At 41.2% G+C, this 20,615-nt stretch overlaps 2 pseudogenes across 2 annotated transcripts; both read left to right on the top strand.

Moving 5' to 3' along the window:
* Positions 1 to 14,368: 14,368 nt before the first annotated feature.
* On the top strand, positions 14,369 to 16,996 carry LOC311106579 (toll-like receptor 5; annotated as a pseudogene). The gene has a single exon. The product of its transcript is annotated as a toll-like receptor 5 (transcript).
* A 394-nt stretch (positions 16,997 to 17,390) lies between these two features.
* Positions 17,391 to 20,006, top strand: LOC311106788 (toll-like receptor 5; annotated as a pseudogene). The gene has a single exon. The product of its transcript is annotated as a toll-like receptor 5 (transcript).
* Positions 20,007 to 20,615: the final 609 nt, after the last annotated feature.

Genomic DNA, 20,615 nt, shown 5'->3' with positions numbered 1-20,615 from the left:
GTGAGGACAGCAATGGACAATTAATGACAGTGTAGTTCTTCGGTATCACAAGACATAATTTCGATTTTACTTGTTATTACAGGAGATTTCTGGATTGGTTTGCAGTTACCGAGTGGACAATGTCCTGACAGTGCCTCTGACTTGCGGGGCTACAGATGGATAACGGGAGATAATGCAACAGACTTTCAGAACTGGGGAGGCGTTGACGATGTCTGCTCTTTAAAATGCCTATCGATGTCCAAAGAAGAATTTAAATGGTCAGAACAATCATGCAAAAGGAGAATAGATGGACACCTATGTAAGTATAATTTCCCGAGTGTCTGCAAACCTTTTGACATCAAAGGCAACGAATCTGTACTGTATTAATTAATAATAATATGAATATGCCATTTAGCAGACGCTTTTATCCAAAGCGACTTACAGTCATGCGTGCATACATTTTTGTGTATGGATGGTCCCGGGGATCGAACCCACTACCTTGGCGTTACAAGCGCCGTGCTCTACCAGCTGAGCTACAGAGGACCACTTATGAGACCCCATTGGGATTCGAGGGAGATGTCCTCCTGGTATTGCCTATGCGAAGCATTGCAACACTCAACCCCCTTGAGACCAAGTACATCTGTCTCTCTGAACAGTGGATGCAAGCACCTTGGAATTGCGAGGTACTGAAAGGTGGTTGTGAGGATTTGTGCTTACCGATTAATCAACAACCTGTATGCATCTGCCCACCTGGAAAATTTATCCATTACAATAAATGTACATGTGAAGATGCGCAAAACGACCCCTGCCTTCATTTCGGGTGCGCGCAGGTTTGCTACAAGATAAATGACAACTCCATCGCCTGCATGTGTCACCATGGGTACGCACTGGCAGAAAATGGGAAGGAGTGCAAAGACATTGATGATTGTGACGATGAAAGACAGTGCCGGTGACAGAACATTGAGTGTGTCAACACTATTGGTGGATTTGAATGCAGTTGCCAAAACGGATAAAAAAATGATAAATTATGTATGTATTGACATAGATGAGTGCAGGGATGGACTATGCGAGCATATGTGCGTAAACACATTAGCTCCTGTTTTGAAGGATATATTGCAACGAAAGAAGACCCCAACAAATGTAAACTTCATTGTCCTTTCAAAGAGTGTCTTGCAGAATATGACCCAAATAATCCACATCAATGCAACTGTCCGGATGGCTACATGGCTGATGTAAGAAATGAGGTGACGTTTTGCTTGGACATAAATGAATGTGATATGGGTTACTCCGATCATAATTGCACAAATACGTACGGAGGTCACATGTGTTCTTGCTATGAGGGATTCGACTTGGTTGAGGGATGGAAATGTGTTGACAAAGAACCATCTGATTGTGTCAAATATCCGACTCAGCGCCCCCCACCTGTCACAGCAGGTGGTATCCTTGGAATAATAGCGTGTGTTGTCTTTGTCGTTTTGGTGATGGTGTTTTTGGTTCACCATATTCTCAAACGTCACGGCACATTTGAGGTTCCATGTGCGCCCAAACCCAAGGCGATGATGGACATGATTTGGAGCAAATATCCTAACAACTGAAAAGTATCCGAAACCACACTGTAAAAATCATGTAAAAAAAAAAACGGAAAATGTACTGGCAAAAAATTACCGGTACAATTTCCATTATTTTACAGACTGTTCCTTCAAATAAATTACTGAAAGTACTGTATAAACACAAAAAATTACCGTTACATGTTCCATTATTTTATGGACAGTTCCTTCAAATATATTACAGAAAATAGTGTATAAACACAGTGACTGTCCATTAATAGACGGAGCTGATATTTGGATAAATCTGTTAAAAAACATATTTTCCTTCTTTTAACGGACATTCCCTGTAATAGATTAAAGGGAATTTCCGTAAAAAAATATATATATTTATCCAAATATCAGCTCTGTCTATTAATGGACAGTCACTGTGTTTATACAGTATTTTCTGTAATTTATTTGAAGGAACTGTCCATAAAAGAATGGAAAATATACAGGTATTTTTTTGCCAGTACATTTTCTGTTTTTATACGGAAATGTTGTTAGAATAGTGTTCCCTCAATGTATATACACAAAATTCATTTTTTAAAATGTTCTCTGTTAATCTATGGACAATGTTGAAAAATTGCAAATGTAGGCTACATAAATTAACAGAAACTATTATTTAAAAGACATTTTCAAATTACCATTCAGAATAAGTAGTTTAAAAAAACGAGTTATTTAAAACATTTTTTTTAAAGAACAAACAATACATTCCACAATACAACAAATACATTCAATATTATAAATAGTTTATGTACAATAGCAATGTCTTTATTGGCGAATGAGAGAACAAGTTAACAGAAGTATTTTCCAATTCATTGTGCTGAGCGATTAGTGCTCTTTGTGTTCGGTTTCGGTTTGATTTTTTTATTTTATATAATGGTTTTCACGTTAAATGCACTTTGCATTATGTGAGTTAACTGCTGTAACACAGAATAAAACAATTCATGAAAGTCCCATGATGGTAGTCCATTACTGCTTATCACTTATTAGTCATATATTCACATTACTTTACTTTAAGAAAATATTGAAGTTGTTGTGTATATTACATTTGTTTTATTTGATGACTATCACTTAATTCCAAGTCCTCATCTATGTAGAGCTGCTGCCTATGCTGTCTGACAAAATCACTATTTTAGTAGTTCTTCAAAGTAAATAAGGCATACTTTTATGACTGCTGAATACCAACTCAATCACTTAGATCATGTATTTTCAGGTACAGATAACTTGTAAAGCAACTTCTTTCTATCCCTCTCATCACACATTCTTCATTCTCTTCTCTCGGCGTCTGCCCCACACTAACTTAACGTAGCAGGTGTAAAAGAAACACCGCCGTGCAATGAATTATGATAATTGTAGTTAATTATCACGTTTTCTGCACTAAACTGTCGAGTTTTGTCCTGTTGGAAACTACAACTCCCTACTACATTGCACAGTTCGGATTTGAGCAGATTTATCTCTAGAGAAACTACACAATGTGTGCATTGAGCTCACAGAAAAACCCCCGAAGGAAATGGAATTAAAATAATTGAACTGATGTAGGTCAATTAGTTGATAAAAAACGAAAACGAACCAACATATCGGTTAATCACTCAGCACTACAAATCTTTAACATGTATTATTCTTGTAATCCAGGCTCTGTCGCAGCCGGCCGCGACCGGGAGACTCATGGGCGGCGCACAATTGGCCCAGCGTCGTCCAGGGTAGGGGAGGGAATGGCCGGCAGGGATGTAGCTCAGTTGATAGAGCATGGCGTTTGCAACGCCAGAGTTGTGGGTTCGATTCCCACGGGGGGCCAGTATAAAAAAATAAATATATATGTATTCACTAACTGTAAGTCGCTCTGGATAAGAGCGTCTGCTAAATGACTAAAATGTAAATGTTGTAGTCAAACTAAACAGTGACAAACCAGACAGTACTAGTCAAACCCAGACCATGACGTCAGCGCACCATCAGGCTGTAGTTCTGATACAACAGGCCAGGCAGACAGTAACTGTTAGCTGTCCAAACACACAGCTGTGTTAGTAGGAAAGCAAAGCACCAAACCACTCAGTGAGTGAGTCTGTCCTCCCGTCTCTACCAGTCTTTTCCAGCCTGCTGTATGTGTCTGTAGACTTGGTTCTACAAGAACACCCCTACCTGTGGAGCAAACCAACTCCGAAAGAACATCCCCGGATGCTGAGCGAACCCACTCTAGACACTAGTACAAAAATGTCCGTTGAACATTGTCTCTGTCTATACACATAACATACGTTTCACAAATTAATTTCAATGACATAGATTGGAACAACAGTTTAACAGGATGAGAGGTAATGCGCTTTACACCAAAACCACATCTGTCCACTGACAGCATGAAATAATATCATTACAAATTCACCACAAAAATGCTGTTAAGAGAACGAGGGGTTGTCTCAATGTGCAATTATAACCAGTTTGGAGTCTCGTTAGCAGTGCTTTGTCTCACAACGCACAAAATATATATACATAAAAACAATATAAATACATTGAACAAAAATATAAACACAACATGCAACAATTTCAATTTCATTTTACTAAGTTACAGTTCATTAGGAAATCAGTCAATTTAAATAAATGTATTAGGCCTTAATCTATGGCTTTGTCACGTACATTAAGGAACGGGACAGACCAAGGTGCAGCTGAACGGCGAACATGTTTATTAACTAATAAACACACGAAACAGTAACCAAAACAACAAACTTAACCGTGACGGTCCAAAGGCTAACACACTAGCCTAAACATGAACATAACAAAATCCCACAACGCAGGCAGGAAAACTGGCTGCCTAAGTATGATCCCCAATCAGAGACAACGAGCGACAGCTGCCTCTGATTGGGAACCACACCCGGCCAAACATAGAAATACAAAACCTAGAATATATTCACACCCTGACCAAACTAGCTAGAGTTCTATAGGCCAGGGCGTGACAGGCTTTCACATGACTGGGAATATAGATATGCATCTGTTGGTCACAGATACCTTTAAAAAGGGTAGGGGCGTGGATCAGAAAACCAGTTAGTATCTGGTGTGACCACCATTTGCCTCATGCAGTGCGACATATCTCCTTCACATAGAGTTGATCATACTGTTGATTGTGGCCTGTGGAATGTTGTCCCACTCCTCTTTAATGGCTGTGCAAAGTTGCTGGATATTGGCAGGAACTGGAACATGCTGTCATACATGTCAATCCAGAGCATCCCAAACATGCTCAATGGGTGACATGTCTGGTGAGTATGCAGGCCATGGAAGAACTGGGACATTTTCAGCTTCCAGGAATTGTGTACAGATCCTTACAGTGCATTATCATGCTGAAACATGAGGCGATGGTGGCGGATGAATGGCAGGACAATGGGCCTCAGGATCTGTGCATTCATAATTGCCATCGATAAAATGCAATTGTGTGCGTTGTCCGTAGCATATGCCTGCCCATACCATAACCCCACCGCCACCATGTTCAAAACGTTGACATCAGCAAACTGCTCGCCCACACGATGCCATCAGCCCGGTACAGTTGAAACCGGGATTCATCCGTGAAGAGCACACTTCACCAGCGTGCCAGTGGCCATCGAAGGTGAGCATTTGCCCACTGAAGACGGCTACGACGACAAACTGCAGTCAGGTCAAGACTTTGGTGAGGACGACGAGCAGGCAGATTAAATTCCCTGAGACGGTTTCTGACAGTTTGTGCAGAAATTCTTCGGTTGTGCAAACCCACACTGTCATCAGCTGTCCGGGTGGCTGGTCTGAGATGATCATGCAGGTGAAGGACCGGATGCAAATAGTCTGGGTCGCCATTTGATTAGCTGTTCAGGAGTCTTATGGCTTGGGGTAGAAACTGTTAAGCCTTTTGGACCTAGACTTGGCGCTCCGGTACCGCTTGCCGTGCGGTAGCAGAGAGAACAGTCTATGACTAGGGTGGCTGGAGTCTTTGACAATTTTTAGGGCCTTCCTCTGACACCGCCTGGTATAGAGGTCCTGGATGGCAGGAAGCTTGGCCCCAATGATGTACTGGGCCGTATGCACTACCCTCTGTAGTGCCTTGCGGTCGGTGGCCGAGCAGTTGCCATACCAGGCACTGATGCAACCAGTCAGGATGCTCTCGATGGTGCAGCTGTAGAACCTTTTGAGGATCTGAGGACCCATGCCAAGATTTAATCTTGGTTTTATATATACTAAATAATATATTTGTGAAATTTGTTTTGATTCAGAATGGACCATTCTCATGCACCTGTCTCGAAACAGGGGCAGCGGGAAAACAATACATGTACATCTATGCACTTAAATAGTTAAATGGAGGACACTTTTTCAGTGTTTAATTTTCATGCCAGCCAGGTAGGCTATACTCCTGTTGTAAAGAGAAGCAATGTGCTTAATATTAGGAAAGTTGAGAAATAAATATAGTAGGCCTAGCCTAAAGAAAGCTGATGGGATCCTCCTCTTTTTAATAGAGGCCATTACTCTGTTTTCTCACGCAATTGCATAGCCTATATAAATGTTGGGCAACATGAGCTCATGGGCTCTTATTAAGTGTTTGATTAGATTTTCTATTACATTTGCATTGATGTTAGAGTGATTAGAGGGGAAATAGAGTGCTGAGTACCAGGCAGTTAGCACGTTTGGTAGGCTACTAATGACCATCAGCATCATCAGGGCTTGGAGAAGCCTAATTACCGTGACTAAACAGCCACATGGAATTTGACTGCCATCATGACTTGTGACCACGGTGTGGCGGTAATACGGTCACCATAACAGCCCTATTCCAGCCCAACAACATATTTAATCTTAATATGACACTAAAACACCTTTTCCAAATATGAAAGGAGTCATCCCTCAGTTATACATGATGGTTGTCATATGCTGTGCTTTGGATATGAAAGGAGACATCCCTCAGTTATACAAGATGGTTGTCATGTGCTGTGCTTTGGTCAATCTGAATATTTCTGTTGTGCCATTTGAGGAGAGAGCACCTTCACTTTGATTGACAAAAGTGACCCCTAAAACATATGAATATATAAAATGTAATTTGGAACATGTAAAATACTATTGTTTATGATCTTGTAAACATACTGTATAATATGCTATATGGTTGTATTGGTGAAATGAAAAGTATTTTGTTTTTCATCTTCACTTTGCCTTGCCCCACCCCATTGAATAAAATATATTTCTTATAGCCTAACTATTATTTATTTGATAATTTAAACACATTTAGCATAGACAATGTAATTGTTGTGGTAGCCTTTGTCAAACCATCTTCATTATCACAGTGGCACCTCCAAGTGCCACTCAGATCTTCTTGGAGAAAAGTATCTGGCATGAACTTGGTAGTAGTAGTTGTATGTATGTTTTAAGCTAAGGATCCCATAATCTCCTGCTTCCAGACATTTCACCACCTAGATTACAAGGGTTGGATTTGCACTAAACAATTGTCAGCACAAGGCATGTACAAAACCTAGTATAATGATTAGCCTCATATACATTGCCTACAGGTGTTGTTTTTAAATTGAGAACATAGAGCGGAACAATTAATATGTAAACAATGTGTGAGTTAAGCTATTCTCTGCTTCAGATGCACAATGTCAAGGGGTGCATTGCAAACGCCAATAAAAGCCAATTTATGTGTGCTCTGGAAATGCGATCCAGAGAATCAGTATGGACGGTTTGATGCAATTGCGGAGCTTCCGGAGGCCAAATCAAGCTCTGTACCGCATCGCCATGCACCTCACAAATGTTGTAACAATGCAGAGGGCTCCATATAGCTCCGCATTGCATGATTGGTTGACAGTAGGTGGGGGCAAGAGGTCCTGTATAAACACAAACTCACTTCCTTGACAACTTCCTTCACAACAGCTCTGCTTTTCTCCAAAGAGCAAGAAGTATGAATGCATTGACTTCTGCGGTGGCCGCATCGCAGTAAATGCAGTACAGTCACTGCAAATGTCGGATTGACCATGCAGAGCCTTTAAGGCTAATGCCATCATACCGTAGGCCAGCGGTTCACAACTCCAGTCCTCAAGTACTCCCAACAGTCCACCATTTTATTGTAGCCCCTAACAAGTACACCTGATTCAACTTGTGAACTAATCATCAGGCCCTCAATGAGCAGTGCAGATTTAATTGTTTTGCCCCTGCTACAGATGGCTGTAATGGTCCACTAATACAGGACTATTAAAGGCCCAGTGCACTACTTTTGTGAAAAAAACATATGTATTAATATTTGTTATTTATTCCGATTTTTCAGGGGGTGGTGCAGCACCCTTAGCACCCCTATTTCCGGTGGCTATGGGTTATTATATCAATATATGCACATAAAGTGTTTGCACTGCTATTTCTCACATAATGGATTTTACTGACAAAAAGATCACACCATGTGGAACGAACAAATGATCTGTCCGCAGTTATAAAATTGTACCGAAACTTCCTGTTTCCATCACAGCTGTCAGGATTTTTTTTTATAAGGTATGACTTTACTCGCATAAAAACTGTGGATGAAAACATGGTTCTAGGTACACATATAATCAAATGTAGAGGTATTCATGGGTCCAAAAAGTTGGATCTGTTCCGAAATTAATCCGTGGCTTTCCCACCCGACCCAATATGCTTTTTTTTTTAAAGGGAGACCCATTCCGCATGGACCTGAGGACAGTCAGACCCGTTCCGAAAAGGACCGTGGAAAACAGGCCCAGACAGACCAGTGATCCTAGAGACCGGTAAAGATCCGAGAGAAAGAGAGATAAAGAAACCTCCAACTGGGCGCTGTCAACGCTATCAATAAATAAGCGATATTGGCCAAATGATCCACAGTTATGTGTCCTTAAAAACTGCCTATAAAAAATGACATAAACGTTCTATGTGTAGAATATTCAAAACCTTATAGTCTATTGTTCTATTGTTTTTTACATTCCTAAAACAATAGTTGTCTACCTCACCGTTCAGCTGCTGGAGATTTGAGCGACACATGCACCAGGGCATGGCATGCATATAGGCCTATAGGCCTAGGCGTCCACTGTATGATATTCATATTTTAAAAATACATATTAAAGGAGACAAGCTTAGGCCTAGCCCTAGAGAGACCGAGAGAAAGGTATGCCGGCCCCATGTTCCCGACATCGACATGGATTTCTTTATTGTCAGATAGGCCACTACTGCTATACAGATACATATAGGCGTACAGAAAGAGGCTAATTCGTTAATTTTCGATCAGAATATATTCTATAAAGATAAGCATTATATTGTTGGATTAAGGGAGTAGGCTAACTCTGGTAGTCCTAAAACATTCTTCCTCACAACAAGTTCAACTGTCGGAGTCAGTTAGAGTGCCGGTGCGCACTGCCGTCATAGCCCTGCTGTAGCTACTGTAAGCCTAATAAGAGCCATACCACACCAAACCTTCACACAAGTTGCTTACCTTTATTAGGGTAATGTCAAAAGTAAGTTAAGTCATTGTTTATTGGGAATAATGAACAGGGTATTATATTGCATCATTAAATTAATTACCAACAAATACCAACAAAGGCATACCCAACAAATGACAGTAATAGGCTAGTGCTATTTAGTTTATAACAGGCCTACTTTTAACCTTAAACTAAATACGGAACAAAAAATTAAAGACAGAACTTAATTTAGCCAATTAAACTTTCTCAACAAAATGAAACAAAACACTTTTTGTATAGGCTATTTAAAAGAACTGGTTTAGATTATTAAATAGGCCTACAATAATAATAATAATAATAATAATAATAATATTAATGATGATTTGCAATAGTATAACGACTAAACAATTGATAAGAGCCAAGATAGAGTTTGGGAAACCCTGCACTAGGCCAAGGCTCCTTTTACTTGCGCTCTCTCTCCTCAGCAGCAGGCGCATGTGAGGTGAGCAGCCGGAACCAGTTTCAGCTGGATATAAGCTATAGGTTTTATTGAGTTGCAATTGGCTGATAACAAGCTTGCGCAGTTCTCATCACACAAACACTAAATTAACAGAGGACAGGTCCAATCGGGTCCAGTCGGTAAATACTAGGGGTGTAACGATTCGTTTTAATCACGATTCGTGGTTGTCGATACGATTCAAGGACGATATTGGTTCATTTAGAACGATACGATCCGAAACGATTCAGTGACTTGAAATCGATTCAGTAACCTTTTAGCCAAAAATTCAACCAGTGTGACTGAAATAAATACCTGGTAACCAGTTGCATTTTAATGGCTGGCAATAGTCTTGATATTTTTAACAGTGTTTCATGCCTCCATGCAGACCATCTGGTATTATGAAACTTACCCATACCTACGTTGACAGCAGCCCCGTCTGTGCACACAGCGACCAACTTTGTTGTCCAGTCATCCAAGCCTGTGTCCTGGAAAAGTCTCACAAGTCCGTCTGTTATGGCCTGTGCGGTTCGGTCAGCACCCAATTCAATCAGTCCAATAAAGTCCGAAGTAAACTCTCCATTGCTGGACACAGACACAATGTAAACTATTTCCTGCTCAGTTTTTGTGATGTCCTCAGATCCATCAAAAAGCATTCAGTAAAGGAACATCCTCAGAATAGGAAGACATGGGACGTGCGTGTTTAGCTTTATGCATTTATTCTCGGCTAGCTTTTAGCAATGGCTTGCGCCACATTCGTGTGCTCCTTGCTCTTTTCATGTTGGTCAAATAAAGGATGGTTGAAATTCTTTGAGCCTTTATAAAATGCACCTGTTTTGTCTGCTAGATGTGGATTTGAGCGGCAAATCTTGCACCACATTTCAGTGCGCTCATCGTTAGCTTCAAGCCACTGCACATCTTGGAGCCACTTTTCCGAAAAAAGTATTTTCTTCGGCTCTGGCTCCAGTTGGCGTTTCTTTGTAGGTGGCGAAACGCCAAAAAGGCTGCTTAATGTCTGTTGCTTTTTGGACATCCCTGACAGTAGTTGACAAGCACCATGTCATGTGTAAGGTTAGATGAGAAGATCGGTCAAGTACGCAACGGCGCGTAGTAACACAAGTGGCATTACGCATTCCTGATTTTTGTCGCGCTTGCGTATCTGCGTACCAGTTATGTGCACCCCTGCATATAAAGTCTGACGTGCTTAAATCCAATAGGTTATTTCCTAGTATCGATACAATCGATTTATTACATTTTAAAACGATGTTAGATCGATATATGTTGTCCAAAAGGCCAACTCGCCGCGCACAGATCGATGTAGTTGGATCATATGAATATAAATCGATACATCGATGTAGTAGATGAATCGTTACACCCCTAGTAAATACATTTTAATTGCACATACCCGAGACCCGTGGAAATTATATCCGACCAAATTTAGGACCAGGACACGCTCGGGTTTGTCTCCTTCAGAATTTCGGGTCTGTTGAAACCGTGAAGACCTCTAATCCATGGTATACAAGGACACACCCCTATTCTCTTGGGACATTCATTGGGACCTCTTCATCTGCAGACAGGGTATCACAGCTCACTGTATCTGAGGACAGAAAACATCACAAAGAAACAGGCTGCGTTATGCTCAAATTAGACAGCACTGAATATTATGTTGCTATATCTCTTTGTCCTAAGTTTTTTTCGCTAGGGACTGGAACTGTAGAATATTTTCATACTGTCCTCCCACAAAGGTAAGTGCTCTATCCAGAGTAGCCTACTCTCCCTTCTCTGACAGCTGGAACTGCTAGCTAATCCTTTCCCCCTCTTCCATGGCTGTTCGCTAGCTACAAATGCATTTTGAGTTACAATGATAAATATGTCAAGATAGCTAGCTAACTAGCTAATATGAAGTTAGCTAGCTAGTGATATTTAATTAACTTGGCTAGCTGTAGAGTATGTAAAGTTAGCTAGCAAGCTAGCGAAAATTATGTTAGGTCATTCGAGTTAGCCTGCAAACATAGTTCCTGTAGCTATCATTTTCAAAATGTATTTACATACACTACTAAAGTTTTATTTCATAGTTTTGATGTCTTCACTATTATTCTACAATGTAGAAAATAGTAAAAATAAAGAAAAACCCTTGAGGTGTTCTAAAACCTTTGACCGGTAGTGTACTTGAATAGGTTCTCCCACTGCCTCCGTTTTCCCGGTCCTTAGAAAAGGGAAATAATAGGCAATCTTCCAGAAGTTTCCGGTGGAAGCAAAATTCAGCCAACCATGTGGACGATTGGAGGACTTCCACCAGACTGACTCTGGTCTTCAAACATGGCGCCTGGTGTGGTTGCTAGGTGATTTGTGACGCGACTGCAAGCCCTCTATATTACTAGAGGGTCTATGTCATAAACCCCTTAAAGTTCCATAATGGGTCCAAAATGGCAGCCATCTTGGTCACATGCGCAGAATACAACTGGTGTAGACTTTACCATGAAATGCTTGCTTAAGAGCCCTTCCCAACAATGCTAAGTTTAGAAATAGAATAGTAACACAAGAGGAATAAAATTAAATACACACAAATGGAGTTATATACAGGGAGTACCAGTACCAGATCAATGTGCAGAGGTACGAGGTACTTGAGGAAGATATGTATATGAAGGCAGGGTAAAGTGACGGCATCAGGATAGATAATAATACGAGTAAAATAAAGAACTGAGTAGCAGCAGAAAATGATGAGTTCAAAAGTGTGTGTGTGTGTGTGTGTGTGTGCGGATATGTGATTAATGTGTATTTATGTGTGTTTCTGTTGTGTCGGTATGCGCGTGCAATGTGTATGTGTGCGTATGTAGTGTATGTGAACGTGTGTGGGTTTGTAAATGGTGTGTATACAGTGCATTCGGAAAGTATTCAGACCCCTTCACTTTTTCCACATTTTGTTACGTTACAGCCTTTTCTAAAATTGATTAAATAAACAAAATTCCTCATCAATCTACACACAATAACCCATAATAACAAAGCGAAAAAATTTGCAAATGTATTATAAATAAAAAACAGAAATACCTTATTTACATAAGTATTCAGACCCTTTGCTATGAGACTCGAAATTGAGCTCAGGTGCATCCTGTTTCCATTGATCATCCTTGAGATGTTTCTACAATTTGATTGGAGTCCACCTGTGGTAAATTCAATTGATTGGACATGATTTGGAAAGGCACACACCTGTCTATATAAGGTCCCACAGTTGACAGTGCATGTCAGAGCAAAAACCAAGCCATGAGGTCAAGGAATTGTCCATAGAGCTCCGAGACAGGATTGTGTCGAGGCACAGATCTGGGGAAGGGTACCAAAAAATGTCTGCAGCATTGAAGGTCCCCAAGAACACAGTGGCCTCCAACATTCTTAAACGGAAGAAGTTTGGAACCACCAAGACTCTTCCTAAATCTGTCCGCCCGGCCTAACTGAGCAATCGGGGGAGAAGGGCCTTGGTCAGGGAGGTGACCAAGAACCCGATGGTCACTCTGACAGAGCTCCAGAGTTCCTCTGTGGAGAAGGGAGAACCTTCCAGAAGGACAACCATCTCTGCAGCACTCCACCGATCAGGCCTTTATGGTAGTGGCCAGACGGAAGCCACATGACAGCCCGCTTGGATTTTGCCAAAAGTCACCAAAAGGCCTCTCAGACCATGAGAAACAATATTCTCTGGTCTGATGAAACCAAGATTGAACACTTTGGCCTGAATGCCAAGCGTCACGTCTGGAGGAAACCTTGATACATCCCTACGGTGAAGCACGGTGGTAGCAGCATCATGCTGTGGGGATGTTCTTCAGCGGCAGGGACTGTCAGGATCGAGGGAAAGATGAACGGAGCAAAGTACAGAGAGATCCTTGATGAAAACCTGCCCCAGAGCGCTCAGGACCTCAGACTGGTTCTTAGGTTCACCTTTCAACAGGACAATGACCCTAACCACACAGCCAAGACAACGCAGGAGTGGCTTCGGGACAGGTCTCTGAATGTCAGTGCTGTGATAAGATATTGTGTTACATAATTAATTTGAAGATTTTATTTACACTGTAGGCTATTTTTGTTAGCTAGCTAGCAATAAATGCATCACCTCTGCCTCTACTGCCATTCATTCGTTCAAGTTCCTTGGCGTCCACTTCACTAAGGATTTAACATTGACCTTCATCCCATCAAAAGGAGGGAGTGGGTCTTTAAGTAGCCCAGGCTATCGGATTGTATACTACTATATGGAGTATTGAGACAGAAAGAAAGTTCCCCTGGTTCTACACATGTAATTAGCATAATGTGTAATAACAATGTAATGCATTGCAAACTCCATAATTTCGAATGCACATGATGAACTTCTACAACTTTGCAATGTCAGCTCATTGGTGGTCTGTAAAGAAGAAATTCTGCAGTTATTTGGGAAATTGACACAATATTGCGCAACATGTTGACACAGAGGGAAAAAAAATGTCCCTGTGTATTTCAAGAGGGTTTGAATTACCAAGACCACTGGACTATAAAAACTGAATTTAAAGTCAGTCAGAAGTCAGATTATTGTGTAATTAACTCTCAAACATTGTTGGATAAGAACATTTCAGTCAGTTTCAGGGGAGGAGTTTGTGAAAAACAGTGCTTCGAGTTACAGTATCTGCGAAAGGAGTAGCCTATCCTGTAAACAAAGGCTCAGCAGCTCGACGAGTGTTTAGGTAAGCCACAACCTTTACCTTTAGCTTACTGTTTACTATAATAAGTGCATTACCGTGTATAGTTGTTGATAGATAGAGAACATTGTTTTGGGGGGGGTCGTGGCATACAGTATGTCCACTTCAACAAATTAGATGTCATAGATTATATGCCTATGCCTACTTGAATGGTTACATTGCCCAAAGACAACTTTACTAATTGACGCACCAGGCTGCAACAATTGCTGTCATCTTGAAGTCATATTAGGACCTCACAGTTCTTTAGATGACAACTTTATTGAATGTCAAATAATTGTAGCCTCATTAAGTACATTTCAAGGGGGATACTGGGAATGGTAGGCCTACTGTCACATTGTATAATGATAGAAGACAGGCACAGGAATACGTAATAGTTTTTTTTAGTTCTCTACCCAACAAAAGGTATGTCATGAAAAATGACGTGGTCAAAGTCCAAAACAAACACATATATATCACAGGGATGTAACCCAAACAAAAGAGCGAGGTGTAAACCTCTAAATAAAACACGGGACGAGACCCGTAATAACAAGTGCACAATTACACGGCATGTTAACCATAATACAATGTACTGTAACACGTAGCACGAAAGCCGATACAACAGAGCATAGGTACTCACGAGACCAACGGACATGGGACAGTATTCAACAAGGACAATGGAGAAGAGAAGGCACATATATACACATACTAATCAGGGGGAATGGGAACCAGGTGTGCGTAATGAAACAAGACAGTCCGGGGTTGGTGGTAATGATCCAGGTCAGTGACACCTAGAAGGCCGGTGACGTAGACCTCCGGAGCTGGTGAACGCAGCAGTACCTGGGGGATCCGTGACACCTACATCCATTTTCTGATTCTTGAAGAACATACTGTATTTTATAAATTACTCAAGAGCTTAGTTCTGTCTTACCCCATCATAACCCAAAATAGAAGCTTGTTTTACTCCATTGTTTGTAAAATATTTAACTGTAAACAAACACTATAGCTTCAAAACATGGTTAAAACTGTAATTATGATGTCATGGATGGTCAGTCCTTGCATCCATAGCACCATCTATTTGAGAGTGGTTACATTTCTCCAGCCCCATCCCTCAGTTGTTTGCCAGAAGAGTGTCAGAGTTTTTGAATTCCAGATTGCCCCTTTAAAACAATTTTACTGGCCGCATAATAGGTCTCGTGATAATTGTTCAGCCACATCAAACGAGGCCATAATTAAATTGCCAGAGGCACTCTCATTGGTTTACACACTTGGGGGTAGAAGTGATTCATTCATATAATACAAACATCCCTATGTAAGCCTTGTGACACCAGACTAGAGTAAGGCTGTGTACTCAGCACACAAATAAAGGATTTTCATTATCAGGTTGGGACAAAGCCAGTGGACTATGGATCTTTCAATGCAAAGAGACAGTTAAATGTGAATTCCCTATAGCCAAGGATGTCTAATCTGAAGCAGATACTCCAAGACTGATATATCCATCAAATGAATTTATGGACTATAGCCCTGTTATGTCATAACAATCATTTTAATTATCTTTTAATAATTTGCATTATTTTCTACTTTCTGTCAGGGGGGGATGATGAGGAACCTTATACTGCTGGCTATCTTTGGAGTATACCTGCAGGTGGTGAAAGGCACCCCAAGATGCCCACTATATGGCTCTATAGCAGCTTGCACCACAGTCTCTACATCCGGTCCCTCTGCTGCCTCCATACATTACCTTTGTGTATATGAGTGTAAACTACATCAGTGAGATCAATGAGACATCCTTCTCTGGGCTTGAAGGGTTAAAGGAACTGGACCTCAGTTGGCAATGAGTAAATGGGCTTATTATAAGAACTAACACGTTTCAAAGGCTGGCAAACTTGGTAAAGCTCTATTTAGGACATAACTCAGGTTTACAGATCGAACCAGATGGGTTTGTGGGACTGTCTAACCTGAGAACTCTCTCTCTATATAATTGTGAGCTGACTGAATCTGTATTAGAGGGCGACTATCTCAGACCCCTGGTCTCCTTGGAAATGCTAGATCTGTATGGTAACCAGATGAAAATAATCCAACCTGCACTGTTCTTTGTGAACATGATAGATTTCCAAGAGCTAAATGTTACCCTAAACAGGATGACATGCATATGTGAGGAAGATTTGCTTGGCTTTCAAGGCAAACAATTTTGGCTCCTTGACTTGAGCAGCATCCAACTGAATAGCATGACTCAGTATGGCTTTGACTGGAAAATATGCGGAAATCCCTTACGGAACATGTCCATGGAGATACTTGACTTATCGTCCAATGGATTCAATGTGGACAAGGCAAAACTGTTTTTCAATGCAATCCGAGGGACCAAAATTCACCATCTTATTCTAAAACACAGCACCATGGGAAAATAATTTGGTTTCAGCAACGTCAAAGACCCAGACAGGCAACAATTTGAGGGCCTCAAGAATAGTGCCGTCAAGATTCTAGATTTGTCCAAATGCTTTATATTTACTTTGCAATAGCAGTATTCAGTCCACTGAGAGAGGTACAGGACATTACAATAGCCCAAAACAAAACTAACAAGATTGACAGGGGTGTGTTTTTTGGGCCTGAAAATCTACAACGGCTGAACCTGTCACACAATCTTATAGGGGAAATCTATTCTTACACATTTGAAAATCTACCCAATATTTTAGAACTAGATTCATCTTACAATCATATTGGTGCATTGGGATATCAGGCATTTACAGGACTTCCACACCTACAAGTCCTTGATCTTACAGAAAACTCTAGGTACAGATGGTTACCTTGCACCACTCCCAAACATCCAACTTCTTCGTTTGGCTGATAATAAGATCACATCCTTAGAGGGCCTCGCAGGTAAACTAATTTAGAGGATGTATACATTGTTTTAGTTAAATTAATGCACATTAAGCTTCTCTGGTATGGTAACAACTTCATAAAGTGGTGCACCCTTAACAATAATATTTCAGTGCCAGCTGTGAACTCTCTAAACTCTCTAACTCTGCTTGAGTTAAGGAACATCGCCTTGCAGGTAATATGGGCACGGGGAGAGTGTTTGCATGTTTTTGAAAATCTTGGCAACCTTTTTAGTCGGGATCTAAGCTTGAACCCACTGCAGGCTCTCTCAGATGGATCTCCACTTCAACTCTCTCACATACATTACATTTTAGTAATTTAGCAGACGCTCTTATCCAGAGCGACTTACAGGAGCAATTAGGGTTAAGTGCCTTGCTCAAGGGCACATCGACAGATTTTTCACTTAGTCGGCTCAGGAATTAGAACCAGCGACCTTTCGGTTACTGTCACAACGCTCTTAACCACTAAGCTACCTGCCGCCCCAACATATCTCCAACCAGACATTTTCCCAGGGAGTCTCAAAACATTTGACCTCTCTTACAATTTCCTGGCCTCTCCTGACCCAGCGGCATTCCATTCTCTCAGCTGGATCATCCTGTATAGGAAACGATTCCACTGTGACTGCGGCCTAGAGGACTTTCTGACATGGCTGAACGGGACTAAAGTGACTTTTCCAGACCCTGGCGTGGATGAATTCAGCTGTGATTTTCCCTCAAATCTCCATGGCGTCAGCCTATTGAATTACAGCACAGTCATATCGTGTGAGGAGGATGACGAGGGGCTGGTTCAGGAGCTGAGGCTCTCGCTCTTCGTCGTCTGCTCAGCCCTCATCGTCCTGATCATCGTCGGAATGATTGTTTTAGACTCCGTGGATCCTTCTTCAAAGTTTACAAAAAGGTGATCGCCAGGATCCTGGAGGGCCCTAGGAAGAATCCTCCTGCTGATGGGCCCCGGTACAATGCTTACTTATGCTTCAGCAACAACGACTACAAGTGGGTAGAAACTGCCCTGTTGAAGAGGCTGGACTCTCAGTTGGCGGAGCGGAACATCCTCCGGTGCTGCTTTGAGGCCAGAGACTTCATCCCAGGTGAAGATCACCTGTCCAACATCAGGGATGCCACATTTGGGAGCAGGCAGACAGTGTGTATTGTGTCTAAAGAGTTCCTTAAGGACGGCTGGTGCCTGGAGGCCTTTACCCTGGCTCAGAGCAGGATGCTGGAGGAGCACAGAGATTTTCTCATCATGGTGATCGTGGGGAAAGTCCCCCATTACAGACTGATGAAATGCGAAGCCATTAGGACCTTTGTCCAGAAGAGGGAGTACCTACAGTGGCCGGAAGACACACAGGACATAGAATGGTTCTATGAGAAGCTCATGTCCAAGATTCTTAAGCACAGGAAGATCAAAAAGAACATAGCCAAAGATAACAAAGGTGATATCACACTTGTAAATATGCAAGCAGTTGGAACTTAAAGATGCACTCTCCAACTTTTGTATAATTTAAGTAGTTTTGAAGGTGGTGCTCATTTATTTTGTTGCAATTCCTATGATATGTTACAAATCCAATTCTTACTATATGTTACAAACACAGGAGGCTGCTGAGGGGCGAATGGCTCATAATAATGTCCGGAACGGAGTAAATGGAATGGCATGTATTTGATACCGTTCCACCAATTCCGCTCCAGACATTACCACGAGCCCGTTCTCCCCAATTAAGGTGCCACCATCCTCCTGTGGTTACTAATTTGTTGTGCTTAAGATCCTGGAGTGAATCTTTAATGTTGTTGACTCATTTTTACACTGCCTGTATGCTTAAGTGTAAGTCATATTTCACTGTATTGTGAACTGCACTTTGAAATATTACATCTTTTTTTTTTGTCTGTACAACATAAATCATTGTTACCATATTGATTACAGTCAAAATGGAGAGGGTCCTCTGTATTTTGCCATGGCTTATTTTTTACCACTAGGTAGCAGTCTCAACCTGTATTAACCAATATTGGTCCTGTGAAATATGACCTTCTGTTTAGTGTGTTTTGCAGTGTGTACAATGCGATGCTCTCCTACTTTACATTTACACATTGTAATATAATTAATGTAAGAATTTTGTTACTTTTCATTAAAAAACACTTCTCAACAACACTTCTCTTCTAAACTTGAATACTTATGTGAACTTTTACACTGTATGCATGCTTTCACTTGTTCTGGGGATAAAAAAATAACAGTGACTATCTCCTCCCTACTTCCTCAATGTAGAGTGTATGTCTGAAAACAGGATGCCACTGGGCAGAGTAAAACTTCCTGCTGTAACTTCCTTTTATTGGGATCCCCAGTAGCTGTTGCTGAAGTAGCAGCTACTCTTCCTGGGGTCCACGTAAGGAGGAGCTGAGAATAAATTCATCCTCTCTCAGCAGTCACAGTGTTTGGGACTTACATACGGAAACCTCTCCTGACCTGTGGCAATTAACACAACAAATGTTTAGACGTCTATTTGCAAGGACCCTAGAGCTCAATTTGAAAATAATAACCAAATATTTACCAAGTAAATAAACTGCAGGTCTCCCCTTTAGAGTTATTTCAGGGATATGTAGTATTTTTGGAACAGAGGCGCACGCCGGTCAGATTCCCCTCACAGGAAAATGTAATAAACACTGCCCCCTAACCATAGCAAATATTTTACATCTGTTAAAACAAATATAATAATATGCCTTCTGTGCAAACTGAGGTGAAATCCATTGACTGGAGTGGTCAATCTACAGTGAGCTGACCTGGTGTATAAAGGCACCCATGGTGGAGACCTAAGACCAGGGAACACAGTCCATCCAGTCTGGGTCATATAAAGCCCATCAATTCAGCATAACAGGAGCTCTCATGCAAATCCCTCTAACAGTATGGGTCAGATACATAGGGGCAATTCCACGGGAACAGATTTACACTGATGTATGCCAAACAATAACCATTGATTTCAAAGTTGAACAAACCATACAACTCTATGCACAATGACTACTTGGACAATTTACACAGATGCAAAGTTTTGTAACAGATTTACGGTAAAATCTCCCTCAGATTTATTCTGTTGCCAAACTTTGTGTCTGCACAGTTCTTCCTGTAAATGTGTTTTTGTAACATTTTCAGTGGAAACTGTTAAAAGTAGTCCTTGTGCACAGAGTTCTATGGTTTGTTAAACTTTGAAATCAATGTTTTTGGTTTATTTGAAAGTGAAAAATCGGAGTCAGCATAATTCCGTTACCATGGAATTGCCCATATCAAAACAGAGGTTAGTAGTGACGCACAGTGGTACCTTTGATTTGTATCTCTATTTCAGAAGGGGATAAGGGAAAATAATATTGAAACATTTCCATTTAAGGCCACAGAGGCCTGTTTCTTCCAGTTTTCTGTACTTGCTGACTGCAGAAACATTTAGGTACTGGTAGCCTACCCAACCCAGGCTAGAGGCCTTGTGGTAGTAAAGGAGTTGATGGAGCATCTGCAGTCAACTTCTTTGAGTGCTGTCTGTCCTCGGAGAGAAAGACAGGCCTGAGTGGCCATCAAGAGCATGGAGTTTTAATAGAGCACAACTGCTTTTCCCATCTACCCC

The sequence above is a fragment of the Coregonus lavaretus genome (assembly GCF_964263955.1).
Source record: "Coregonus lavaretus genome assembly, chromosome: 31".
In the NCBI taxonomy this organism is placed as follows: domain Eukaryota; kingdom Metazoa; phylum Chordata; class Actinopteri; order Salmoniformes; family Salmonidae; genus Coregonus; species Coregonus lavaretus.
This window is presented reverse-complemented; position numbering and strand designations above follow the sequence as displayed.